Genomic DNA, 22778 nt, shown 5'->3' on the forward strand with positions numbered 1-22778 from the left:
AATTTATGCTCCAGTTAGGAGAGTTTCCACTAAACCCTGCAATTTCAGAACGAAGAGAGACCTATGTGGGAATACTCCTACTGTTCAAAGTGAATAAATAACATTTTCATAAAAAATAATAAGTAGTTCTCACCCTAATTGGGGCTCAGTTGATAGGAGTATCATCCTTATACCAAAACATTTTGGGTTCCATCTCCAGTCAGGATATATACCTAGGTGGTGGGTTTGCTCCCTGGTCAGGCTGCATATGGGAGGCAACAGATTGATGTTTCCTTCACATCGATGTTTCTCTCCCTCTCCCTTTCTTTCTGTTCTAATCAATTAAAAAAACATATCCTCAGGGGAGAATTTAAAAAACTGCAGTCCCAGGTGCATTCATCCTGGCTGGGCCTGCCACATTAACCTCCTATGAAATCCAGACACTGCTTTACTGCTTTTGCTATTGCCAAGTATCTTTACTACTCTGTCACCTCTCTGTGTTATAGAAAGATGTCCATTATTATCCCTTCTTTAAACCTGGAACATTAAGCAAGTCAAACAGAAATTTTCATAATGACACTTCCCTAAGAGAAGCAAGATAGAATGCACTTGTCCACACTTCTTCTGAAATTCCCCCCTCCCATCAATTCTGGCATACCTGAGACTTCTGGGTACTTCATCAGGAGCAGAAGAGCATATCTCAGGGTGGTACTTGTTGTCTCTGTTCCAGCTCCAAAGAGATCAGATACAGTGATGGCCAAGTTTTCCAAAGTAAACACTGACTGTGGGTTGTGCTTTTCCTAGGAACAGTTTGATGAAATATCTAACACATTAATTTGTCATAATTATCATTAATCCTAAAGAAGTCACGTTGTTATAAAGTTAAGGCAACATATTAACTGCAAGGTTGATATTTTAGAAAACAAATAGCTGTATGGCATAACAAGAGACTGTAAATTTCTTGACACAAGCATCATTTTCTACTACCCTATCCCTCACTTGCCTAAATGTTCCTTCATTACCTCTTTTGCAGGTAGGTAAGCCATGCAGCCTAGTTATTTCTTTCAGATATAAGCAGAAGCCTATTAATAATGTCACTTTTCTACTTCCTCCTTCTTACGCAAAATAAATATGAAAAGGAGGAGTTAGACTAGATATATTCTTAGGATGAGAGGGCTTAATCATATAATGAAGCCTATTGATGAAGTGTGGGTGAAGAGAAATGAAAGTATTTGACTCTGATGTTTTGAGACTTCTGCACTATGCCTCTACTGACACATCACAAGACTCATTTTATGTGAGGTCAATAAACCCACTATTTGTTAAAGCCATTCTTAATAGTTTTTCTTTTATTTGTAGACAAACACAATCTTAATTGGTAAAAATACGTAAAGCAGTGAAAGGCTTGTACAGTGAAAACTAAAGCCATTGTAAATCACAATGAGTAAATAAATGAAAAAACCATCCTACACACCAGTATTGGAAGATTTAATTTGGTAATATAGTAAAACTCCTTGAAATGTATAAAGTTTTAATGCAACCCCATTACAATTCCAAAGATCTTTTTCCAGTAATGGAAAAACCCATCCTCCAAATTCCTTTGGAACTACAGGGGAAGGATGCAACTTCCCAATTTGAAAACTTACTACAAAGCTACCATAATCAAAACAACAAACTTCTGGCAAGAAGACAGAAAACAAAACCAAAAAAATAGCACTGAATTCTAGATATAAACCAATGCACCTATGACCAATTTATTTTCAATAGGGTGCCATGACTATTAAATTTATAAGAAGAGTCTGTTCAGCAAATAGTGCTGGAATAACTGGATAACCCCAATAAAATAAATGAACTTGGACCTCTGCTTTACTCTAAATGCAAAATAGAACTCAAAATAAATAAAAAACTTAAATCTGAGAAAAAAAACCTATAAAATTCTTCAAAGAAAACTTGGGGAAAATCTTCACAAATTCAGACTTGAAAATAAATTCTTAGATTTGATGCCAAAGAAACAAAAGACAAAATATGTAAATCAGACTCCATCAAAATAAAAAGGTTGGATTACACAGACTTCTGCCAAAATGGAGGCCTACGTGGAAGCACTGTACCTTCTCACATAACCAAGTTTAAAAACAACAAAGTTTTAGCAACAAAAACTAGCCACAGAAAATTGAACTATATGGAAGTCTGACAACAACAAACCCTTCAGCCAAAGAGGGCCAGAGCCAGCAGCAGAGCTGGGTCGGGCAGGAAAGATCCACCGGACCCACCCAGGCACAACCCTGGCATGCAGGCAGCCGTGGGCATATCCCAGGTGTGGAGAAGCAGGCACACCCACTAAGGGTGCAAGGCGTTGGACTCACTGAGGGCTGACCACGGTCACACATTCGTGCACAGATAAACTGGTGAACGTGTGAGCAGTGAGACAGACTGTGCAGGCCCCAGGGGCGGGAAGCGGCAGAGGGGACCGCTATTGTCCCTCTCTGACCCCATCCACACATACAGTGTCACAAGCCAGCGACCTGGGTGGCCCTGCCCTGGTGAACAACTAAGGCTCCACTCCTCATACATAACAGGCGCAAACAGACCAAAACATGGCTCAAGAACAACTCAGAGCCCCAGAGCCAATAAATCTAAATGACCAAGAAATACCCAAACTTTCAAATGCACAGTTCAAAACACTGCTGATCAGGATGCTCACAGAACTGGTTGATTTTAGTCACAAATTAGAGGAACATATGAAGGCTAAACTAAGTGAAATGAATGGAAATGCACAGGAAACCAATAGTGATGGAAGGTAAACTGGGACTCAAATCAAGGAAGTGGACCAGAAGGAGGAAAAAAATGACCAAACAAAAAAGGATGAAGAAACAAGAATTCAACAAAATGAGGAGAGGCTTAGGAACCTTTAGGACATCTTTAAACACTCCAACATCCGTATTATAGGGGTACCAGAAGAGGAAGAGGAACAGCCACGAGTGGAAAACTTATTTGAACAAATAATAAAGGAGAATTTCCCCAATCTGGCAAAGGAAATAGACTTCCAGGAAATCCAGGAAGCTCAGAGAGTCCCAAAGAACTTGGACCCAAGAAGGAACACACCAAGGCACATCATCATTACATTAGCCAAGATTAAAATGAAAGAGAGAATCCTACAAGCAGCAAGAGATAAGGGGACAGTCAGGGGACAGTCATCTACAAAGGAGTTCCCATCAGACTGTCAGCTGATTTCTCAAAAGAGACCTTACAGGCAGGAAGGGGCTGGAAAGAAGTATTCCAAGTCAGGAAATTCAAAGACCTACATCTGAGATTGATCTATCCAGAGAAGCTTTCATTTAGAATGGAAGGGCAGATAAAGTGCTTCTCAGATAAGATCAAATTCAAGGAGTTCATCATCACCAAGCCCTTATTATATGAAATGTTAAAGGGACTTATCTAAGAAAAAGAAGATAAAAAAGATGAACAGTGAAAGAACAGCAAACTCCCATTTATTAAGAACCACACCTAAAACAAAAGCAAACTAAGAGGACAGCTAGATCAGGAGCAGAACCATAGAAATGAAGATCACATGGAGAGTTAGCAACAGGGGAGTTGGAGAAGGATAAGGGGGAGAAGGTACAGAAAATAAGTAGCATAGACAGTAGGTAGAAAATAGATAGGGGGAGGGCAAGAATAGTAGGGGAAATATAGAATCTAAAGAACTTGAGACACGTGGTCATAAACTAAAGGGGGGAAATGTGGGGGAGGGGTGTGCAGGGTGGAGGGGAATGAAGGGGTAATAGAAATAATGTAATGGCATAATCAGTAAAATATGTTTTTAAAAAAGAAATGTTAAAAAGTAATAATAAAATAGGACTTCCGCCAAGATGGAGGTTTAGGTGGATGTGCCGTGCCTCCTCACACAACCAAGTTTAGGGACAACTAAATATTAGCATCAGAAAACACAACCAGAACACGGAAAACTGAACTTTTCGGAAGTCCGCTAACAACAAATTCTTCAGCCCGACCGGTAAGGGGCGAAACCGGCGTCTGGTGAGGAGTTGCAAAGGAGGGCTCAGTCGGACCCGGGCACAAAATCCAGACGCGCGAATCCAGACGCACGGGTTCCAAACCCAGGATTGGACCTAGTGAGCAACCGAGCAACCCACCGGGTGAGCGACTGCAGAGGAGACAGTGGGGAGGCGGTGCAGCGAGTTGACTGAGGTTGCCTAATTGCGCGCGAGCAAGGGAGTGGGCGGTTGGACCGGCCGCGGCGGCGATAGAGGGCGCCGCCATTTCCCCGCTCTGACCACGCCCCCACATACAGCGTCACAACCCAGTGACCTGGGAGTCCAAGGCGCAGTTTCTCACATTTAAAGGGCCAGAACAGACCAAAAATGTCGCAGGGAGACCTCAAAGCCCCAGAGATAAATCTAAGCGACGAAGAAATAGCAAAACTCTCAGACGCACAGTTTAAAACACTGGTCATCAGCTTCCTCACAGATCTGGTTGATTATAGCCACAAATTAGAGAAACATATGAAGGCTAAATTAAGGGAAATGAATGGAATTCCACAGGAAACCCATAGAGATGAAAAGGAAACTGGGACTCAAATCAATGGAGTGGACCAGAAGAAACCAAATAATGGCCAAACAGAAAAGAGTCAAGGAGCAAGAATTCAAAGAAATGAGGAGAGTCTTAGGAACCTCCAGGACATCTATAAACGCTCCAATATCCGAATTATAGGGGTACCAGAAGGGGGAAAGACACAACCACCAGTGGAAAAACTATTTGAACAAATAATAAAAGAAAATTTCCCCAATCTGGCAAAGGAAATAGACTTCCAAGAAATCCAAGAAGCCCAGAGAGTACCAAAAAAGTTGGACTCAAGAAGAAACACACCAAGGCGTATCATAATTACATTAGCCAAAATTAAAATGAAGGAGAGAATCCTAGAAGCAGCAAGAGCTAAGGGGACAATCACCTACAAAGGAGTCCCCATCAGACTGTCAGCAGATTTCTCAAAAGAGACCTTACAGGCAAGAAGGGGCTGGAAAGAAATATTCCAAGTCATGAAATCTAAAGACCTACAACCAAGATTGCTCTATCCAGCAAAACTTTCATTTAGAATGGAAGGACAGATAAGGTGCTTCTCAGATAAGATCAAATTCAAGGAGTTCATCATCACCAAGCCCTTATTATATGAAATGTTAAAGGGACTTATCTAAGAAAAAGAAGTTAAAGAAACATGAACAGTGAAAGAACAACAAGCTCACAGTTATTAACAACCACACCTAAAACGAAAGCAAACTAAAAGAACAGCTAGATCAGGAGTGGAAATATAGAAATGAAGATCTCAAGGAGGGTTAGCAACAGGGGAGTGGGAGGAGGAGATGGGGGGAGAAGGTACAGAAAATAAGTAGCATAGACAGTAGATAGAAAATAGATGGGGGGGCAAGAATAGCATGGGAAATATAGAACCTAAAAGACTTGAGACACATGGACATAAACTAAAGGGGGGTAATGGTGGGGTTGGGGGGGCAGGGTGGAGGGGAATGAAGGGGGGAATAGAACAACTGTAACAGCATAATCAATTTTAAAAAATAAATTAATTTTTAAAAAAGTGACTAGGAATGGTCAAGTCAGCCATATAATTAACTCACAAGTTATTTCTCAAAAATTTTTTCAAGTTTCATTGGTAAAAACTTATTAAAATCAAATCAAATGTCAAAAAAAGTAATAATAAAATAAAATAAAAAGGTTGTACATCAAAGGAGATAATTAGAATCTCAAGTGACAAGATACAGACTGGGAGAAAATATTTGCCTTTCACATACATATAAAGATTTAATACCCAAAATATATGAACAACTCTCACAGCTGTACAACAAAGACAAGCAACCCAATGTTTAAGAGGCAAAAGTTGAATGACATTTCTACGAAGGAGATGGACAAATGGGAAACCACATGTGAAAATATGTTTAACATCATTGGTCTCAAGGAAATGGAAATTAAAACCAAAAGTTACAACTTTATATTAACTTGAATAGCTTTAAGAGTTATGAAAAAAGTAGAAAATTAATATTGGCAACTATGTGGAAAAATAGGAACCCTGTTCAGACACCGCTGGTGAGAATGTAAATGCTGTAGTCACTGAAGAAATGTTTGGCTGCTCCTCAAATATTACAGATAAAATAACCACATGTCTCATCAACTCCTATCTTAGAAATGCACCCTCCAAAATTAAATTATATCCATGAATACATGTGTACACAACAGAAACATCCATCAATAGATTTTGGGTAAATAAATCATGATATGTACATAAAATAGAATATTTTTAACCATACAATAGCAAAATACTGATACATATCACAATTCGAGGAACCTCCAAAACATTATTGCAGGTGAGAAAATCCGGAAACAAAAGGTCACAGTGCTATGAGTGCTTTTAATATGGTATTTCCATAGCAGACAAATCCAGAGTCATAAAGCAGATTGTAGGTTAACACAACTTGGGGTAGGAGAAATAGGGAGAGAGCATTTAATGGATGTAGTGTGTTTTTGCAGAGTGATGGGAAAGTTTTGAAATTAGAGAAAGCTAGTGGTTGCACAATATTGTGGAATGTACCAAATACCACTAAATTGTATACTTTAAAATGGTTAATTGTATGTTATGAAAATTTCACATCAATGCTTTTTAAAAATATATTTTATTGATTATGCCATTACACTTGTCCTATTTCTCCCCTTCATTCCCCTCCACCCTGCACACCTCTTCCTCCACCATTCCTCCCCTTTAGTTTATGTCCACATGTCTCAAGTTCTTTACATTCTATATTTCCCATACTAGCCCTCCCCATCTACTTTTTTTCTTTTTCTTATTTAATTATTTTTCAAATACAGTTTTCTTTTACTCCCATCCCAGCTCACCCCCCAGTGCTCCCCACCTCCCTCCCATTTCCACCCCCCTTAGCTGTTTTCCATGTGTCCTTTATACTAGTTCCTCTAAATACCTCTCCTTTTCCCCGAAATTCCCACCTCTCTCCCCTCTGGTCGCTGTCCCCCTGTTCTACATTTCAGTGTTTTTGTTTTTATTTTGCTTGCTTGTTTGTTTTATTGTTTAGCTTCCTATTAAAGGTGAGATCATATGGTATTTGTCTTTTACCACCTGGATTCTTTACTCAGCATAATGCTCTCCAGTTCCATCCATGCTGTTGCAAAGGGTAGGAGCTCCTTCTTTCTTTCTGCTGCATAGAATTCCATTGTGTATATGTACCATAATTTTTTGATCCACTCATTTACTGACAGTCACCTAGGTTGCTTCCAGCTCTTGGCTATTGTACATATTGCTGCTATGAACACTGGGGTGCATAGGTTCTTTTGGATTGGTGTTTTAGGGTTCTTAGGATAAAATCCCAGCAGTGGAATTGCTAGGTCAAAAGGCAGGTCGATTTTTAGTTTTCTGAGAAAATTCCACACTGTTTGCCACAGTGGTTGTACCAGTCTGCAATCCCACCAACAATGGATTAGGGTCCCTTCTTTTCCACAACCTCTCCAATCTTGTTGTCTGTTGCTTTGTTTATGATTGCCATTCTGACTGGTCTAAAGTGGTATCTCATCGTGATTTAAATTGCATCTCTCTGATAGATGGTGATATTGAGCATCTTTTCGTGTATCTCTAGATCCTCTGTCCTCCTTGAAGAAATGTCTGTTCAAATCCTTTGCCCACTTTTTAATTGGGTTGGTTGTCTTCTTAGAGTGGAGTCATGTAAGTTTTTTGTATATTTTGGAGGTTAAACTCTTGTTTGAGGTATCATTGGCAAATATGTTCTCCCATACAGTTGGTTCTCTTTTTATTTTAATACTGTTTTCTTTAGCTGTGCAGAAGCTTTTAATTTTGATAAGATCCCATTTGTTTATTCTTTCTTTTTTGTCCTTTGTTCTAGGGGACATATCAGTAAAAAAGTTGCTGCATGAATTATCTGAGATTTACCTGCCAATGTTCTCCTCTAGTACTTTAATGGTGTCATGGCTTATATTTACGTCTTTTATCCACCTTGAATTTATTTTGGTGTATGGTGTAAGTCGGTGCTCTAGTTTCATTTTTTTGCATGTAGCTGTCTAGTTCTCCCAACACCATTTGTCGAAGAGGCTATTTTTATTCCCTTTTATGTTGCTGCCCCCTTTGTCAAATATTAATTGCTTCTAGAAACTTGAGTTTATTTCTGGGCTCTCTTCTCTGTTCCATTGGTCTATATGCCTGTTTTTATGCCAGTACCAGGCTGTTTTGATTACAGTGGCCTTGTAATAGAGGTTGGTATCAGGTATTGTGATCCTCCTACTTTGCTCTTCTTTCTCAAAATTGCAGCTGCTATTTGGGGTCATTTATGGTTCCATATAAATTTTTGAAGTGTTTGTTCTATGTCTGTGAAATATGTCATTGGTACTTTAATAGGTATTGCACTGAATCTGTAAATTGCTTTGGGTAGTATGGATGTTTTGATGATGTTAATTCTTCCAATCCATGAACACAGTATATGTTTCATTGTATCTTCCTTGAATTGTTTCTTCAGTGTTGTGTAGTTTTCTGCATACAGGTCTTTTACCTTATTGGTTAGGCTTATTCCTAGGTATTTTATTTTTCTTTTTGCTATATCGAATGGGATTTTTTTCTTCATTTCTGCTTCTGCTGTTTCATTGTTGGTACACAAAAATGCTTTTGATTTCTGGAAATTGACGTTATATCCCGCTGTTTTGTCAAATCCATTTATTAGGTTGAGCACATTTTGGGTAGAGTCTATAGGATTTTCCATGTACACTATTCTGTCATCTGCCAACAGTGACAGTTTTGTTTCCTCCTTTCAGATTTGGATGCCTTTTATTTCCTTTTCTTGTCTGATTGCTGTGGCTAAAATTTCCAATACTATATTGAATAGAAGTGGTGAAAGTGGACAATCTTGTCTTGTTCCTGATCTTAGTGGAAAAGACTTTAGTTTTTGCCCATTGAGTATGATGTTGGCTTTAGGTCTCTCATATATGGCCTTTATTATGTTGAGGAATGCTCCCTCTACTTTCACTTTGCTGAGCGTTTTTATTATAAATGAGTTCTGTACCTTATCAAATGCTTTTCCTGCATGTATTGATATGATCATGTGATTTTTGTCTTTCCTTTTGTTTATGTGATGTATTACGTTTATTGATTTGTGAATATTGTACCATCTTTGCATCCCTGGGATGAATCCTTTTGATCATGGTGTATGATGTTTTTAATGTATTGCTAGATGCAGTCTTCCAATATTTTATTGAGAATTTTAGCATCTATGTTCATCAGTGATATTGGCCTGAAGTTTTCTTTCTTTGTTGTATCTTCATCTGTTTTGGGATTAGGATGATGCTGACTTAATAAAAAGTTTGAGTCTTCTATCATGTTGGATTTTTTGGAATAGTTTGTGAAGGATGGGGGTTAGCTATTCCTTAAATGCTTCATAGAATTCTCCTGTGTAACCATCTGGTCCAGAGGTTTTGTGCTTTGGGAGATTTTTGATTATGGCTTCAATTTCATTTGCTGTTATTGGTCTATTCAGGCTTTCTGCTTCTTCTTCATTGAGTTTTGGAAGGTTATATTTTTCTAGAAATTTGTCCATTTCACCTAGGTTTTCAAATTTCTTGGCATATAGGTCTCTGTAGTCATTTCTTGCCATTCTGTGTATTTCTGTGGGGTCAGTTGTAATCTCCCCTCTTTCATTTCTGATTGTGTTTATTTGGGTCCTCTCTCTTTTTTTGTTAATGGATCTGCTTAAAGGCTTTTTGATTTTGTTATATTTTCAAAGAACCATCTCCTGGATTCATTGATACTTAGAATTGTGCTTTTACTCTCTATGTCTTTAATTCTGCTCTAATCTTGGTTATTTTCCTTCTTGTATGTGCTCTGGGCTATCTTGGTTGTTTCTGAAGTTCTTGTAGGTATAGGGTTATGTTGTATATTTGAAATGTTTCTACCTTCATTTTGTAGGTCTGTATACCTGAACTTCTTTCTCAGGACTGCCTTTACTGTGTCCCATAAGTTTTGGATTTTTCTGAGCTCATTTTCATTTGTTTCCAGAAAATTTTTTATTTCTTCCTTAATCTCATTCTTTAATAGCAGATTCAATCTCATTGTTTAATAGCATGCTATTCAATCTTAATGAGTTTGAGGTTTTTTTGAGTTGGAAAAATACAAATTCTAAATAAGCATAGCTTAAGGGAACCTTTGGATAACACGAAGCATAAAATCATTCACATCACAGATGTATCAGAATGAGAAGAGAGAAAACAAGGAATCAAGAAACTATTTGAAGAAACAATGACTGAGACCTGGCCAGCATAGCACAGTTGGTTGAGCCATGAAAAGGAAACAGTTGCTAGTCTGATTCCTAGGAAGGGCACATGCCTGAGTTGTGAGTCTAGTCCCTGATTGGGTTTTGTGTGAGAGGCAATTGATTGATTTTTCTCTCACACACTGATGTTTCTCTCCCTCTCTTTCTCCCTCCCTGCCCCTCTCTAAAAATAAATAAATAAAATCTTTTGTACAAAAATCATAACTGAAAACTTTACTAACATAATGAAGAAAAAAAGACACACAAGTTCATAAAATGCAGACAATCCCAGACAAGATGAACCCAAACAGGCCTATGTCAAGTTACATAATAATTAAAATGGTAAAGGTTAAAGACAAAGAAAGAATCTTAACAGTAGCAAGAGAAAGTTAGTTACCTATAAGGGAGTGCTCATAAGACTGTCAGCAGGTTTCTTGACAAGAACAATTCACATCAGATAGGACAGGCATAAAATATTCAAAGTGATGAAAACAAAGACCGATGACCAACACTGCTTTACCCAGCAAAATTATCCTTTAAAATAGAAGGAAAAAATACCTTCCTTGAAAAGAAAAGTCTAAGGTATTTGTTACCACCAAACCAGTATGACATATTAATTGGTCTTCTCTAATAATAAGAAGAACAGGAAAAAAACAGCAGAACATAGTTAAAAGAATAAAATGGCTATAAATACTTACTTATCAACAATCACTTTAAATGCAAATGGCTTAAATGCTCCAATCAAAAGACAGAGAGTAGTTGAATGGGTAAAACAAGACCCAAGTATCTGTGGTCTAAAAGAGACCCACCTCAGAATGAATAATATACACAGACTAAAAGTGAAGGGATGGAGAAAAATAGTTCATGCAAATGGAAATGAAACAAAAAGCTGGAATTGAAATACTTACATCTGACAAAATAGACTTTAAAACAAAGCCCATGGTAAGACACTAAGAAAGACATTACATAACGGTATGAGGGAGTAATCCAACAAAAGAATATAACTCTCATAAACATTTATGCAGCCAACACTGGAGCACCTAAATATATAAAGCAAATTTTATTAGCCATAGAGGGAGAGATCAACAGTCACAGTAGGGGATTTTAACATATCATTGACATCAGTGGATAAATAATCCAGATGGAAAATCAGTGTAGAAATAGCAGCTTAAATACAACTAGATCAGATGGATTTAATTAACACCTTCAGATAATTCACCCCAATGCAGGAAAAGATACATTCTTTTCCTTTTAAAAAAAATATATTTCATTCATTATGCCATCACAGTTGTCCTATTTCCTCCTTCATTCCCCTCCACCCTGCACACTCCCTCCCCCACCATTCCCCCCTTTAGTTTATGACAATGTGTCTGAAGTTCTTTAGATTCTATATTTCCCCTACTATTCTTGCCCTCCCCCCTATCTATTTTCTACCTACTGTCTATGCTACTTATTTTTCTGTACCTTCTCCCCACTTCTCCTCCTCCCACTCCCCTGTTGCTAACCCTCCATGTGATCTTCATTTCTAGGGTTCTGCTCCTGATCTAGCTGTCCTCTTAGTTTGCTTTTGTTTTAGGTGTGGTTGTTAATAACTGTGAGTTTGCTGTTCTTTCACTGTTCATCTCTTTTTTCTTTTTCTTAGGTAAATCCCTTTAACATTTCATATAATAAGGGCTTGGTGATGATGAACTCCTTGAATTTGATCTTATCTGAGAAGCACCTTATCTGCCCTTCCATTCTAAATGAAAGCTTCTCTGGATAGAGCAATCTTGGTTGTAGGTCTTTGGATTTCCTGACTTGGAATACTTCTTTCCAGCCCCTTCCTGCCTGCAAGGTTTCTTTTGAGAAATCAGCTGACAGTCTAATGGGAACTCCTTTGTAGGTGACTGTCCCCTTATCTCTTGCTGCTTCTAGGATTCTCTCTTTCATTTTAATCTTGGCTAATGTAATGATGATGTGCCTTGGTGTGTTCCTTCTTGGGTCCAAGTTCTTTGGGACTCTCTGAGCTTCCTGGATTTCCTGGAAGTCTATTGACTTTGCCAGATTGGGGAAGTTCTCTTTTATTATTTGTTCAACTAAGTTTTCCACTTGCTCTTCCTCTTCTCCTTCTGGTACCCCTATAATTCAGATGTTGGAGCATTTAAAGATGTCCTGGAGGTTCCTAAGCCTCTCCTCATTTTGTTGAATTCTTGTTTCTTCATATTTTTCTGTTTGTTCATTTTTTTCTTCCTTCTGGTCCACTCCCTTGATTTGAGTCCCAGTTTACTTTCCATTACTATTGGTTTCCTGTTCATTTCCCTTCATTTCAATTAGTTTAGTCTTCATATGCTCCTCAAATTAGAGTGACTAAAATCAACCAGATCTGTGAGCATCCTGATCACCAGTGTTTTGAACTGTGCATATGATATGTTGGCAATTTCTTGGTCGCTTAGAGTTATCAGCTCTGGGACTTTGAGTCCTTCTTGAGCCATATTCTGGTCTGTTCGTGCCTGTTACATATGAGGAGGTGAACGTTAGGTGTTCACAAGGGCGTGGCCACCCAGGTCACTGGGTCGTGATGCTGTATATGGGGGCAGGGTCGAAGAGGAGCAATAGTGGTCCCCTCTGCAGCTTCCCACTGCTGGGGTCTGCATGGTCTGTCTCACTGCTCACACCTTCGCTGGTTTATCTGCGCTCAAATGTGAGACCGAGGTCAGCCTGCTGCCTTGCACCCTCCCTGGGTCCTCCCATTACTACCCAACACCTGGGACTCGCCCATGGCTGCCTGCATGCCTGGGTTGGTCCAAGGGATCTTTCATGCCCAACTTGCTCTGCTGCTGGCTCCGCCCCTCTTACAGGTCTGGCTAAATGGTTTGTTGTTGTTGGACTTCTGTATAGTTCAATTTTCTGTGCTTTGGCTGCATTTTTGTTGCTAAAACTTTGTTGTCTTTAAACTTGCTTGTGTAAGAAGGCACAGTGTTTCCACCTATGCCTGCATCTAGGTGGAAGTCCTTCAATATCCATTCTTTTCAAGTACAGATAGAACATTTTTCTTTGGTAGAACACCTGTTAGGACACAAAACAAATCTCAATAAATTTAAGGTGATTTAAATTATATTCAGCATCTTCTCTGACTATAATGGTCTGACACTAGAAACCAATCACAAGAAAAAAAACAGAAAAATACACAAACACATGGGGCTAAAAAACATGTTAGTAAACAATGAATGAGTAAACAATGAAATCAAGGAAGAAATCAGAAGACACCTGGAAACAAATGATAAGGAAAACAAAATAAGAGAAAATCTATTGGATGCAACAAACCAACCCTGGGAGGGAAATGCATAACATTATAGGCTTACCTCAAAAAACAAAAAAAAATCTCAAATAAACTATTTATTTTTACACTTAAAAGAACCAGAAAAACAACAACAAAGCTCAAAGTGAGCAGAAGGAAGGAAGTTAAATAAAGATGAGAGCAGAAATAAACAAAATAGAGTCTAAAAACTCTATACAAGATGTCAATGACCACTAGGCTGATGTGGCTCAATGGATTGAGCACCAGACTGCAAAGCAAAGGGTCGCTGGTTCGATTTTTAGTTGGGGCACATGCCTAGGTTGAAGACCAGGTCCCCAGTATAGAATGCATGAGAGGCAACCACACATTGATATTTCTTTTACTTTCTGTCTCCCTCCCTTTTTCTCTCTCTAAAAATAAATAAATAAGTGATGTGACCAGTGTGGAGTGGAGGTCCCTGAGTGGGGCCAACAGGAGATAAAGAAAGACACCACACAACAGTTTAAGGAAAAGTGGGGCCAGGTGGAGCATTATCCTCTGATGGAGTGACAATGACCCCAAACATCATCTCTGCATTTATTTTATAGGGTCAGTTATCTAAAGGTCAAGAAATTTTTTTCAGACTTAGGGAGATGCTTTGGGTAAAGATTGTCCTGTTCCCAGGCTATCTCAACAATAAATATGTCTTCTGCAGAAGTTACAGATGCATTAAGCTAAAGATTGTGGCTATCTATTTTATTCTCAGCCCCCGAGGGTCCTGGCTGCCATCAGCTGAAGGCTTGCTCTGCTTTGCAAATGCAAGTGGTCAAGTGTGGCTTTGCCAAACACTTAACCTATGCTTTGATACCAGCCTTCACTGTCCTCCATAAATAAAATCTTTAAAAAATAGATATCAATGAAACCAAGAGGTGATTTTTTAAAAAGAAGATAAACAAGATTCACAAAACTTTAAACAGTCTCTTCAAATAAAAGAGAAAACCCAAATAAATAACATCAGAAAGAGAGGTAACAACTGACACCAAAGTAATACAAAGCATTGTAAAAATATATTACCAAAACCTACATGCCAATAAATTGGACTATTAGAATAAAATGAATCAATCCCTTCAAACGCATTATTTTCTTTTTTAATTTTTATTTTATTGATTATGCCATTACAGTTGTTCTATTCCCCCCTTCATTCCTCTCCACCCTGAACCCCCCCAACCCACCATTCCCCCCTTTAGTTTATGACAATGTGTATCAAGTTCTTTAGATTCTATATTTCTCATACTATTCTTGCCCTCCCCCCTATTTATTTTCTACCTACCATCTATGGTACTTATTTTCTGTACCTTCTCCCCACTTCTCCTCCTCCCACTCCCCTGTTGCTAACGCTCCACGTGATCTTCATTTCTATGTTTCTGCTCCTGATCTAGCTGTCCTCTTAGTTTACTTTTGCTTTAGGTGTGGTTGTTAATAGCTGTGAGTTTGTTGTCCTTTCACTGTTCATTTTTTATCTTCTTTTTCTTAGATAAGTCCCTTTAACATTTCATTGTAATAAGGGCTTGGTGATGATGAACTCCTTGAATTTGATCTTATCTGAGAAGCACTTTATCTGCCCTTCCATTCTAAATGAAAGCTTTGCTGGATAGAGTAATCTTGGTTGTAGGTCTTTGGATTTCATGACTTGGAATACCTCTTTCCAGCCCCTTCTTGCCTATAAGGTCTCTTTTGAGAAATGTGCTGACAGTCTGATGGGAACTCCTTTGCAGGTGACTGTCCCCTTATCTCTTGCTGCTTGTAGGATTCTCTCCTTCATTTTAATCTTGGCTAATGTAATGCTGATGTGCCTTGGTGTGTTCCTTCTTGGGTCCAACTTCTTTGGGACTCTCTGAGTTTGCTGGATTTCCTGGAATTCTACTGCCTTTGCCAGATTGGGGAAATTCTCCTTTATTATTTGTTCAAATAAGTTTTCCACTGGTGGCTGTTCCTTTTCCCCTTCTGGTACCCCTATAATTCGGATGTTGGAGTGTTTAAAGATGTCCTGCAGATTCCTTAACCTCTCATCATTTTTTGAATTCTTGTTTCTTCTTATTTTTCTGTTTGGCCATTTTTTTTCTCCTTCTGGTCCACTGCCTTGATTTGAGTCCCAGTTTCCTTTTCATTGCTATTGGTTTCCTGTGCAATTCCCTTCATTTCAATTAATTTAGCCTTCATATGTTCCTCTAATTTGTGACTAAAATCAACCAGATCTGTGAGCATCCTGATCACCAGTGTTTTGAACTGTGCATCTGAAAGTTTTGCTATTTCTTCATCACTTAGAGTTGTGGGCTCTGGGGCTTTGAGATCTTCTTGAGCCATTTTTGGTCTGTTCGCACCCATTAAGTATGAGGAGCAGAGCCTTAGGTGTTCACCAGGGCGGGGCCACCTAGGTTGCTGGTTTGTGACACTGTATGTGGGGGCAGGGTCAGAGTGGGGAAATGGCGGCCCCCTCTGCTGCCTCCCACTGCTGGGGCCTGCTCGGTCCCATCTCACCACCCACTCCCTCGCTGGTCTATCTGCACAGGAATGCGCGACCTCAGCCAACCCGTCGCCCTGTGCCCTCGCTGGGTCTGCCGGTCGCTCACTGGGTAGCTCACTGGGTAGCTCACTGGGTCCGCCGTTGCAACCCCATGCCTGGGATCCATGCGCCTGAGTCCGTCTGACCGAGTTTTCCTGTGCAACCCCGCTCCACCAGCTGCTGGCTTCGCCCCTCTTACCGGTCAGGCTGAAGAATTTGTTGTTATCAGACTTCTGAAAAGTTCAATTTTCTGTGTTTTGGCTGTGCTTTCTGTTGCTAATATTTTGTCATCTCTAAACTTGGTTGTGTGAGAGCACGGCCTCTCCACCTATGCCTCCATCTTGGTGGAATTCTCCCATTGATGGAAATTTTCTTGATGCAGGTTCCCTCAAAGTTGGTTGTGAGAGATGGGCAGTTCCTCTTGGGTAGGGTGACCATACTCCTCTAGTGGCAGTCCAAGTGCTTTGGACAGGGAATGCTGGGAAATGGCCACAGGTATTTGCACCATGACCACAGCCACCAACCTGCAGGCAGGACTCTGGCTCTGGCTCTTCTTAGGCTGTGCCAACTTTACATCTAGGTGGACCTGTGGCCAGGCCACCAGCCCAGCAGGGAAAGCATGGTCCCTAGGTCTCCACACTTCATGATCCTTCCTCCAGTCCCTCAGCTTGCACCCCCCAGGATTCCTGCCATTTGTGACAACGTGGATGAATCTTGTGGGCATTATGCTAAGTGAAATAAGTCAGATAGAGACAAATACTGTGGATATCACCTATATATGGAAACAAATAAAGATGAAACTGTAGAAATAGAGTGTAGAAAAGTGGTTACTATGGGATGGTGGGTGGGAAAATGGGGAGATGTTAGCCAAAGAGTACAAACTTCCAGTTAGAAGGTGAATAATTTCTGGGTATCTAAGGCATAGCACTGTTATTATAGATAATGAATTGTAGTATATAGTTGAAAGCTCCTAAGAGAGTATATCTTAAATGTTTTCCCAGGAAATGGTAATTATGTGACCTGATGGAGGTCTTAGAAAACATTATGGTGGTAATCATATTGTAATATATAAGTATATCAAATCAACATATTGTATATATTACACTTACACAGTGTTATATATCAACTATATCTCAATAAAACTAGGGGGAATATTGAGTGTAGACAACACCCTTTCAGGTTTTTTCTTAACTGGGATATGTGCATTCCATATGGCTCAACCTTCTGTTTTATCTGACTGTGATTCTATGGGAGCTATTTTGCCACTCTGTAAATTATTGATAACTTATAGCAATGCAAAATAATACTTGTGTATAGACAAACTGTATTTTGTCCATCAGAGATTCAATAGACTTTCCTACCTAGTTTTGCCTTCATTTGCATTCACATCAACATTCCCTTGCTCTAAATTAGTTTGTACCTTTGACCATTCTCTTTTAAACTGGCTGTAACACCTTGTTGCAACTGGTTATAATACCTTGTTACAAATGGTTATAACTGATTTTCAAACAATGAGTTAAATAATACCTTTAACTTGTGCTGATTTAAAATTGATGATATACAAATGGTCAGCAAGTATATAAAATGATGCTCAATGTTACTATCATTTGAAAACACAAATCAAAACCATCCTAAAATTTGTTAGGATGTCCATTACTAAAAAAGAAAGGAAGGAAGGAAGGAAGGAAGGAAGGAAGGAAGGAAGGAAGGAAGGAAGGAAGGAAGGAAGGAAGGAAGGAAGGAAGGAAGGAAGGAAGGAAGGAAGGAAGGAAGGAAGGAAGGGAGAAATAAATAGATAAGGGGGGCGGGGAAGAAAGAAAGAAAAAAGAAACAAAACAAGTATTGGTGAGGGTGTGGAGGAATTGAACCCTTGTACACAGTAAGTTAAATGTAAAATAGGACAGCTACTCCAGTAAACAGTATGGAGGTGTCCCCTCCAAAATCAGAAATGAAATTTCCATTAAGACCCAGCAATCCCACTTCTGAGTATTTGCTCAATAGAACTGAAACAGGGTCTCAAAGAGATATTTGCATTCATTGTAGCATTATTCACAACAGCCAAGACACAGGGAAAAACGTAGATGTCCATCAGTGATAAATAGATAAAGAAAATTGATAAATATATACACTAGAAGATTATTCAAACATTTAAAAAGACAGAAATCTTGTCATATACTACAACGCATCTGTCCAGTTCAACCACTTTTCCCCCTGATCTGCAACATCCTTCTCTTTGAAGTAATTAGCAACATTCTTTCCTTTGTTATCTGTAAAAGGTAATCCCCTGCAGTGAACCTGTGCATAGTGAATAAGGACTACCCTCCATGTAATGTACCCAGAGAAGCAATAAAAGCTTGTCCAGGCGGGGACTGAGCTCTCTGGCCCTCTGGCCCTCTCTCTCTCAGAGAGTGGCCATGCTGTCCGCTTGTCTCCACAGGACTTCTGTTGTCCACGTGTATTTGTTCATGAGCAGCCACAAAATACACAGATCAGATTCTGCCAGCCAGGATCCACCACAAACATGTATTAACCTTGAGGACATTATGTCAAGTGAACTAAGCTGATCATAAATGGACAAATAATGCATGATTCAACTTACATGAAGTATCAAAAGTAGTCAAATTCATAGAAGCAGAAAGTAGAATATTGGCTGCCAGGGCCTGGGGGGAGGGGAAAATAGTCACAGTTAAATGTGTACAGACTTTTAGTTATACAAGATGAAAAGTGCTAGAGACCTGCTGTTATAGTAAACAATACTGTGATGTACACTTAATAATTTGTTAAGAGAGTAGATCTCATGTTATGTGTTTTTGTACTTCATTTTTATTGTTGACACTGTTCCACATGGCCCCATGTCCCCTCTTTCCCATTTCCTCCAGCCCACACTTCCCCTTCCCTCTGGCCATCACCACACTGTTGTCTGTGTCCATATATTATGCATTTGTGTTCTTTGCCTAATTCCTTCACCTTTTTTATCTGGTGCCCCCACCCCCTCCCAGTTGATAGCTGTCAGTCTGTTCCATCTATCCATGTCTCTGTTTCTGTTTTGCCTGTCAGTTTATTTTCTTCATTAAATTCCACTTATATGTGACATCATATGATGTTTGTCTTTTTCTGACTGGCTTATTTCATTTAGCATAATAATCTCCAGGTCCACCCATGCTGCCACAGAACGGAAGATTTCATTCTTTTTTATGGCTCCATAGTATTCCACTGTGTAAATATACCATGCCTTTTTCATCCACTCATCTACTGGTGGGCATTGGGGTTGTTTCCAGATTTGGCTACGGTAACAATACAATGAACATAGGGGCACATGTTCTTTCAAATTAGTGTTTTGGAATTCTTAGGATGTATTCCTAGAAGCGGGATTGCTGGGCCAACAGCAGGTCCATTTGTAATTTTTTGAGGAAACTCCATACTGTTTTCCACAGTGGCTGCACCAGTCTGTATTCCTACCAACAGTGCATAAGGGTTCCCTTTGCTTCACAGTCACACCAGGAATCGTTGTTTTTAATTTACTGATGATAGCCATTCTGATAAGTATGAGGCAATATCTCATTGTGATTTTAATGTGAATCTCTTTGATGATGGTGATGTTGAGCATCTTTCCATATGTCTATTTACCTTCTGCAAGTCCTCTTTGGAGGAGAGTCTATTCAGGTCCTTTGGCCACTTAACAGTTTTTTGCTCTTCCTGGTGTTGGGTTGTGTAATATTTTGGAAATTAACCCCTTATCAGACTTATCATTAGTATGTTTTCCCATACAGTGGGGCCCTTTTCATTTTGTTTGTGGTTTCTTTAGCTGTGCAGAACCTTTTTAGTTTATTGTAGTCCTACTTCTTTGTTTTTTCCTTGTTTCCCTTGCCCTAGGACTCATATTGGCCAAAATATTGTTACAAGTGTGTCTGAAGTTTTACTACCTATGCTTTCTTCTAGGATTTTTATGGTTTCACACTTGACATTTAAGTCTTTTATTCGTTTTGAATTTGTTCTCCTGTATGTGTTTTTTACTATAAATGTTATGTAAAGCATGGGGAGGAGATGGAGGGGCATGGAATAAAAGGAAACGTACAGTTAGTTGCTTCCAGACCAGGCTCCATGGAACACTACAGGGCTGTGAGCTTTAGAACAACTTTAATTGTAGCCTGACAGGTAGAGGATAATTTTAAAAGCCTTGGAGATTTCTTTTCTGTATGTGATTCACAGGTGAAATATAATATTCAGTTTTTCCTTTCACTTAATATGGAAGAAAGAATTTAAAAACAAGGTAATTTGTAATCCAAGCTATAAATAAGAGTCATTTTGACAAGCAGTTTACAGGTATTACAACTGGTTGTGGAAGGGAAATAATTGCCATTACTCATTACCGAAATCCAGTAAAGTTGGGGCAAAGTTTAGCAAACTGAAAACAGAGCCATATGCCACTTACAGAAGGCAGGGTAAGAAGTTATTCATAATGGTGGAAATTTACTTAAATAAAACATCATATAACTTGGTAGGAATTATAACGTAGCATGCATTCAAAATATGTAAATCAATGCAGTAAATGGTAGGTAACAAAAAATAATCTTAATGCTCATGTGTTGAAAATACTGCTGCCTTTTAAAAAAAACATTTTCTTTATTTATTTTAAGACAAGGAATGGCGGAAGAAAAGGAGGAAAAAATCAATATGCAGTTGCCTCTCACATGCCCCCTACAAGGGATTTGGGTCGCAACCTAGGCCTGTGCCATGACTGAAAATGGAACTGGAGACCCTTTATTTTGCAGGCCGGCACTCAATACACTGAGCCACCCTGGCCAAGAAAAATTGTGCTGTCTTTACAGAGAAATCACAATTGATGATAATTTCAAGAAGATATGACTAAGCAATGAAAACCATAGATGGCATTGTTATCATCCAGAACTATAGGCCTGGACCCTGAAAGAAGTTCTCAGAGATTTCTATGGAGCTGAGCACACAAACACAGGCAAATTTCATGAAGGCACACATCACTTATTACATGCTCCATGATGATGTGGCGAGTCATTCTCACCTTTCCACCTGACAAGTACCACCTGGTGAAAGGCTCTAGAATAAATAATGCATGTTTATGCTATAGGAAAAACAACGTGCCCTAACTTTTTCAATAAAGGTCTCAAAATTATTCTATGTGATTTCTGATTTGAAAACAATCAAACCATGCTCAAGAGAAAATAAATTTAAGCCACCCTTTCTACCCATACTGTCTGCACAATTGCAGGAGTACATGAAAGGAACATAAACATATAACCCTCCTTCACATGGGGGCTGACACCACCCCCACCATAGAAAAGATTTAACCACCCCTGAAATGTTTCCAAGGACATCACTAGGGAACATAACAGTCTGTTAAGGTCAGAGTTACAGTATACAGAATCACCCACCACTGGTTTTCCTCAGCTCCTCCACAAGGCAGCCCTGCTTCCTCTTGAACACAGTCCTCAATACTCCTCTTGCTCACCCCCAAATTCTGCAGGGTCATGAGGGAGAAGTGCCACATCTCCTTCCATCCATTTCCAGTGCTGAAAAGGACTCCTACCAGGAGGGGAAAAAGAAACTGACCTGGAGGTACTAGGCAAGGAGTTGGAATCTGACACTTGGCAGCCACATGCACGGACCAAGCTCTGCTGAAAAGATCCACCCTGTTGTCCACCCTCTCCACCCACATTACAGTACTGAACATATATGGGCAGACGGGCACCTACCTTGTCCTTTGTTAGCTTTTTCAGCCACTGGGAAACTTCCTCTGCCAGAGAACTCTTCATCCTGATCAATCAGGGCTTCTTTCACTGCCTCATATCCATGCAACACCACAGTGGGTTTCTAGCCAAAGTACACAGTGAACACTGGGCCGTAGACTTTTGAGAGCTGGCAAATGGAAAGGAGATGCAAATATGATCAAAAGAAGTCCCATTTGACAATATATTATGTCTGATTCAAAACGATATCATCTGACTTTATATTTTTATTCTGAGATATAGCCTAACATATTTTTTAAATTAATACATAAATATGAGGATGATTGTGAATAGCTGCCACTTACATGCCTACGAATGGCCTGGGTAATTTGTATACGTGTTACAATTAAACCTCAAAACAGCATCATCAGCAGGTTCATTTGCTGCTATTACAAAAATGGAAACTGATGTCAGAGAATTCCAATTAATTGTCAGCATCCCCTAGCTACTATTTAGAAGATCGAAATTTGAACCTCTTCCTATTCAGTCTCTGATCTGTGAGCAATATATCAATCTGCAATGATCATCATAGGACCAATACTCAACTGACTACATCAGGATCACTGGTAGAGCCCAGGTCAGCAGAATTCTGATTCTGTAACCCTGTGATGAATATGAGAAATGTATACTTTCAGAAAATACCCTGGATGATTCTGATGCCCAGCCCGGTTCGTGATCCACTGGCATTACTAACACAGAGGAAAGTGAGCACCACAGAGGCAGTGTGGGACCAATGGCATCTCATGGATGGACAATTTTGTGCTGGCTGTGGCCAAAGGGTCCTGTTCCCAGGAAGCCAGCCCCAATAACTTTTCTTTTGTTTACTCATACTGTTCCTAATCCCAGAGTTTTTCCTTGACATCAGACACAATTTGCTTATT

The 22778-nt window shown here is 39.4% G+C and overlaps 1 pseudogene; it reads right to left on the reverse strand.

Annotated features, from left to right (window-relative positions):
• LOC128627199 (cytochrome P450 2C42-like) overlaps positions 1 to 21924 on the reverse strand; it is a 51664-nt pseudogene extending 29740 nt beyond the window's left edge.
• Positions 21925 to 22778: the final 854 nt, after the last annotated feature.

Source organism: Artibeus jamaicensis, unplaced genomic scaffold (genome assembly GCF_021234435.1).
Source record: "Artibeus jamaicensis isolate MK-2021 breed Jamaican fruit bat unplaced genomic scaffold, CSHL_Jam_final contig_332, whole genome shotgun sequence".
Taxonomy (NCBI): Eukaryota; Metazoa; Chordata; class Mammalia; order Chiroptera; family Phyllostomidae; genus Artibeus; species Artibeus jamaicensis.